Genomic DNA, 6,776 nt, shown 5'->3' with positions numbered 1-6,776 from the left:
GGATGGGTCACTTAACCTCACTGAGCCTCAGTTTTCTCTCCTATAATATGAATGTCCCCGAAAAGGGCCTCTTTCACAGAGCTGTGGGGAAGATTGATTAAGGCAGAGGATGTAAAGCCCACAGCTGAGAACACCAATGTTGATTCTATTTTTCACTCCCTGCCTGTTTGCTGGCACCCGGATACTCCCTTGTCTCACTTTGTTTTTGTTTTTGTTTTTTAAAGATTTTATTTATTTATTTGACAGAAAGACAGACAGCGAGAGAGGGAACACAAGCAGGGGGAGTGGGAGAAGAAGAAGCAGGCTCCCAGTGGAAGAGCCCAACGTGGGGCTCGATCCCAGAACGCCAGGATCATGCCCTGAGCCGAAGGCAGACGCTTAACGACTGAGCCACCCAGGCGCCCCCCTTGTCTCACTTTGGTGCTTTTGGGCCCAATATAGAATCATGACCTGGAGATGTGGTGAGCACCCCCTTCCTGGAGGTATGCAAGCTCGGAAGGGCAGGGGCTTTGCGGAACAGACTTTGCTATCAGGCAGGGACTGAGGTGGGTGTGGCCGCCGCAGGCAGGAGCTTAGGCAGGTCTAGGAACAAGGTCGTTGAGTCCCAGGGATCAGGTGGATGTTCCTGTCACGTTCCTCTCCAGTGCCCTGGGCAGCGTTCTGCATATCACCCAAGCTCCCATCACGTCCACACTAGGGATGTCATGTTGAATGAAGACAGCACTGTCATCAGAGAGGAAAATCTATTTCAACAAATAACTGCACACAGGGACTGAGGTGGGTGTGGCCGCCGCAGGCAGGAGCTTAGGCAGGTCTAGGAACAAGGTCGTTGAGTCCCAGGGATCAGGTGGATGTTCCTGTCACGTTCCTCTCCAGTGCCCTGGGCAGCGTTCTGCATATCACCCAAGCTCCCATCACGTCCACACTAGGGATGTCATGTTGAATGAAGACAGCACTGTCATCAGAGAGGAAAATCTATTTCAACAAATAACTGCACACAAAATACAGTAATTATGCATGTGCTGATTGCGATGAAGGAGGGGGATAAGGCACTAGAAGAAGGGGTGGACAGGAAAGGCTTCTCTGACAAAAAGTTGTTTTAGCTGAGGTCTGGAGGATGGACCGTGCTCGGTGCGGCAAAATCGGGCAAGGGAATCAGCATGTGTGTAAGCCCTCATGTAGATAGAGCAAGGCTAGTTTGAGGGTATGAAAGGTCAGTGTGGCTAGAGAAGGGCCAGGGTAAGAGGGGCAAAGGGGAGGCTGGCAGGAGCCTTCGATGCCATGTTTGGAGTCTGGGTCTGACTTTGTCCTGAGGACAGTGGGAGCCACAGCAGGTTTGAAGCAGGGGATGACACGTTCGTATTTGTGTTTTACAGCAACCCAGCTGGCTGTCCACTGAGGAACAAATAGGCAGCAGGAGGTGGGGAGGCCACTAAAGGGCTGGGCCATCAATGAAAGGGGGTGTGTGGGGGCAATTATGGGGCCTGGACTTGGGTGTGGTGGTGGAGCTGGCCACAAGAGGAGCAAGAAGGGGGCTGGGCAGCCAGAGTCCAGGTGGCAGGTGGAGTGGCTGTGAGCTGTGTCTCCTTCCACTACCCAACAGTTAATAAAGAGGGGAGGTCTAGGCAGGATGCCAGGGTCCCTTCCGCACCAGGGGCCATGCCAACTGGGTAAACAGCAGTAGACACATGATATTCCTTAAAAACAAAATCCTGATTCATTCACATTCCCTGTTGTTTACCCAAGGTGTTTGTTTTTTTTCTCCTGGGCTATTTCAGGTCTGACAGGTTTGTGGGGAGAGCAGAGCTGGGACTCAGAACCAACTGGGAGGGAGAAGGACCAGTGGGGCAAGGAAGGGCCCGTCCTCCTTCTTACAAAGCCAGGAAGGATCCTGGCCTGGGCCTCTACTGTATGTTCTGGGGCAAATCCCTTCCTTTCTGTGGGCTGCTGTCCAAGCTCTGGACCCTTCTGGACCCTCCCTTTCAAAGTAAAGTATAGCCTTTACCTTTGGGTCCTAGTTTCTAAATGTGCCTTAGGGTGGGGTGGGGTGGGGCAGCCCTGCTGGGGAGGCAGTTTAACAGAAGCCACTTCCTGACAAAGGACGGATGAATCAGGGGCTGTAGGTGGCATATCTGCCTGAGAGGGGGTAAGGCCCAGCAAGTGCACGTGGGGAGTCTTCCGTCTTTGCTCGAGAGATCTGGACCATTCCTCTTCTTTGTCCACATGTCTGGTATCTTCCACCAGACTCTAGGGCCTGGGCCAAGGGAAGGGTATGGGAGAGCTGGTGGATAGATATGATATCCAGAGCCCTAGAAAAAAAGCAGAGACACCCCCCCCCCCAACACCTTGCACTGTTGAGAAGTTCCTTTTTTTTTCCTTAAAGATTTTATGTATTTATTTGAGAAAGGGAGAGAGAGAGAGGGAGAGAGAAATCATGAGGAGGGAGAGAGAAATCATGAGCGGGGGGTGGGGGGCAGAGGAAAAGGGAGAAGCAGGCTCCCCGCTGAGCAGGGAGCCTGAGCAGGGCTTGATCCCTGGGATCACAACCTGAGCAGAAGGCAGACGCTTAACAGACTGAGCCACCCAGGTGCCCCAAGAAATTCTTCCTTATAGAAAGAGCTCTTAAAAACCAATAAGAAAAAAGATATACATTCTTACACAAAAGCAAGCAGAAGATATGAATAGTAAAAACCCACAAAGAGCCAAGAAATGTATGAAAACATGCTTTAATTTATTCAAAACTAAAACTGAACAGTAAAACAGCCTCAAGTGTAGGGGTAGGGGTTCCCAGCTTTTCAGAGTTGAGAAATTCTCCTGATGTCTAATTTCCTGAAATCCTTTCCTCTTCCTCATATAGTACTGATGACTATATTCATTTTTCTTTCCTTTAAAAAAAATAAGTCATTCTTCCCCCACCCAAAGATAATAACTGGCCTGATTTATTAACATAAAGTAGTGGAGAACTAAGAACTTTTTTTTTTTTTTTAAGATTTACTTATTTATTTGAGAGAGAGCAGAGGGAGAGGCAGAGGGAGAGAGAGAATCTCAAGCCTGCAGAGCCCAACATGGGGCTTGATTCCACCACCCTGAGATTACGACCTGAGCTGAAAGCAAGAGTCGAACACCTAACCGACTGAGCCACACAGGCGCCCCAAGAGCTGAGAAAATTTTTTTTTAAGATTTATTTATTAGAGAGAGAGAGAGTGCACAAGCAGGCGGAGGCGCAGGGGCGGGGAAGCAGACTTCCCGCTGAGCAAGGAGACTGACTTGGGACTCCATGTCAGGACCCTGAGATCATGACCCGAGCTGAAACCAAGAGTTGGATGCTTAACTGACTGAGCCACCCAGGCACCCAGAGAGTTGAGAACTTTTAAAGATGTTTACAATGGTCTCAGAATAAAGTAAAAAACCTTATGTTCTGGACACTCAAGGAGCCTCCCATCCGGTACCACCTATCCATGGCAGGGGCCCCTCTCTCCTCTTTCCTTGGAATAGCCTCTTTGCCAGTAATGATTCATCTCCCTCGCCTTTGCTCATACTGACACCTTTACCTGGCATGCCCTCTCCAGGCCTACCTGCGTAGCATTTACGTAAGTGTTGCTATGTGCATTGATGGAATATTATCTTTTGAGAATCCTTATAATTGGTAATTCTTCCAATAGAGTAGTTGTGAGGGCTGTCGGATGAGGTGGGGAAAGCCTTTGGCACGATACCTGGCAGGTGGCACGAGGTCCGTGAATGGTGGCTATCCCTGGGTCTTCATCGAATAGGCTTCTTCTTGCCAATCAGGTCTCCAAGTGTCATCTCCCAGACTGCTTTCCGAGGTGGCACCCCCACTCCTGTCAGTTTAATCCTTTGTCCTATTTTATCTTAATGCTTATCCTTTCTGAATCATCTTATGTACTGCCTTTCTCCCCCCAGCAGGAGAGCAGAGCTCTGCAAGGGCAGGGATCCTGACCACCAGGTATACTGATGTATCCCCAACACCTATGACAGTGCCTGACGCACAGCCAGAGCTCTGGATAGTCATTTATCAGTTTAAAATCAACTTTATTGGGGCGCTTGGGTGGCTCAGTCAGTTTGGCATCGGCCTTCGGCTCAGGTCATGATCCCAGGGTCCTGAGTCAGGCTCCCTTTTCAGTGGGGAGTCCGCTTCTCCCTCTCTCTTTGCCCCTCCCCCATCCTTGTGTGAGAGCACTCTCTCAAATAAATAAATAAAATCTTAAAAAAAACTCAACTTTGGGGCGCCTGGGCGGCACAGCATTTAAGCGTCTGCCTTCGGCTCAGGGCATGCGTGATCCCGGCATTATGGGATCGAGCCCCACATCAGGCTCCTCTGCTGTGAGCCTGCTTCTTCCTCTCCCACTCCCCCTGCTTGTGTTCCCTCTCTCGCTGGCTGTCTCTATCTCTGTCAAATAAATAAATAAAATATTAAAAAAAAAATAAAAAAATAAAAAAATAAAAAACTCAACTTTATTGAAGTATAATTTACATACAACAAAATGCTTCCATTTAAAGTTTTATAGTTTGGTGAGGTTTTTGTTTTTGTTTTGTTCTGTTTTTAAGTTTTATTGAATCCAGTTGATTTTTTTTTTTTTAAGTGAGCTCTGTGCCTATCGTGGAGCTTGAACTCAGGACCCCAAGATTAAGAGTTGCATGCTTTACCGACTGAGCCAGCCAGGCGCCCCTAGTTTGGTGAGTTCTGACAAACACGTACTCCTACATTACCAGCAGCCCAGTCAAGGCGTAGACATTTCCAACCTCCTTCAAAGTTCCCCTCTGACTTTTTTTGCGGTCAGTTCCCCTCCACTCCAACCCTAGGTAAAATCGTGAATGAATTTTGAATTGGGACTGGCCCCAAGGTCTGGGGAGAGCTATTCACATATGCACACAGCATTGTATAGTTTATAATGCCTTCCTACTTTCATAATCTTATTTGCTTTTCACATATGAGGCCATGGATGCTCAAGAGAGACTACGTGACATGTGACAGAGGGTCTCCAAAGCCAAGAAGTGGGGGGTGGGGCTGGGCTAGGGGCCTGGCATTTTGGGCACTTTGTGGGTACTCCAGGCTGACAGTCCCGGGTATACCAAAAAGGGTGTCAAAAGGCTGCTTGTGGTCCCACCTCCAACCCCAACTGGCCCAGGCCTCCAGTCTGACTGAGGAGATGCCCTGGGGTGTCTGGATGCCAGGTGGCTCCAGCTATACACCCAGGGCTATAGTTTCCAGTCCCTATAGTTTGGGCTGTGGGGAAAAATGCAACGAGGCTAGCAGCCTCTCTTGCTTCTGATTACTTCTGTCCAGTTGCTCAAAGAGAACAGACAGACACTGGGTGTCAGGAGACTTGACTTCTGGCTGGGTTCTGCCTCTGCCTTGCTGTGTGACTTTGGCAAGTCACTTTCCTTCTCTGGGCTTCAGTCTCCATCTCTGCAGAGGAAACCCTGGCAGCTTGAAACTTCAACTCCACCTGATGGGTCTCTGTTGCATGAATCCATCCTGCCCTTCAAAGCCTGGCCTCAGCTTGTGCTCTCTCCTCTCCCTGGAATGCTGCTCTCCAATGTCTGCTGTCAAAATTCTGGTTTTTCTTCTTGTAGTTCGGGTCCTCGTCCCTCTGTGATTTTCCTCAAAATGGAATGTTCTGCTCCTTCCTCAAGTTTCTATATGCTCTCGAGGGCAGGGACTGTGATGAACAACGAGAGAATGGTGGGGTCTATTTATGGAGGTGGCCAGTCCTGTGCCAGGCACGGTGCCAGTCACTTTGTGAAGTGCTTTAATCCTCACAACAAAGTGTCATTATTCTCACTCGATAGATAAGGAAACTGAGGTTCAGAATAATGCCACTTGTCCTGCGTCACAGAGCGGGTAGGACAGCTTGGACAACTTCTCTTACCCCAACCCCAGCATTTTTTTTTTCTTTAAGTACTCTACACCCCACATGGGGCTCAAACCCACCACCCCCAGATTAAGAGTCCTCCGCTCCTGGGACTGAGCCAGCCACCCCTCCCCCCACCCCACATCTTGCAGAGGGCCTAGCAAGCAGGTACTTATCACCTGCCTGTATGCTGAATGACTGGTAAGCCACTGACTGCATCAATGAGTGGCAGTATCACATCAATCAACTTCAAAACCAAGTACCTGTGCTCAGTAACGCTAACTTTTATTACCACCATTCTTTGCCTTTGTCACAGCTACAATAAGAACTGCCCAATTACAGGGTGGGATACATGGGTGGTGAGTACTCAGTCACCGGGGTAAGCAAGCAGAAACCGGATGACCTTTGGGATGCAGTAAGGGGAAGTATGAGCATCAGCAGCCAAGGAAGGCCTCTGCCACCCCAATCCTTGATTTGGGAGATCCCAGTTGTTAACCTGTTTTCCCTCCTGGCTTGGGGAGGTGGCGAGGGGTAGGACTGAAACGCATTCCTGTGGTATCCTAGACCCACCCATGCCCAGCCCTGCAGGCCTGATTGACATCCACAGGCCATGCAGGTCCGTGGGTTTTGAGTCTTTTATAAACTGGCAAGTTCTATTGTTTTTTCCATTCCTGCCCTGCCCTGTCCCACAAGCCACCTCCCGAGTGAAATACCCATATGCTGAGCCTGAGGAATGTCCGCCTGGCACTGGCACCGGGGGTGCCTTCTGGGCTCCGAGTCCTCCCTGCCACCTCCCCTTTCCTTGCACTATTGTGCAAGACAGGCGGGCACACCTTCTGGGGCAGGTCGGATCAAGGCCAGGAACTTCCTGAGAGCGGGAGGCGGCGGGCGGGGCTGGGGGCG

The sequence above is a fragment of the Ailuropoda melanoleuca genome, chromosome 7, assembly GCF_002007445.2.
Source record: "Ailuropoda melanoleuca isolate Jingjing chromosome 7, ASM200744v2, whole genome shotgun sequence".
NCBI classification, from domain to species: Eukaryota; Metazoa; Chordata; class Mammalia; order Carnivora; family Ursidae; genus Ailuropoda; species Ailuropoda melanoleuca.
Note: the sequence above shows the minus strand (reverse complement) of the source record.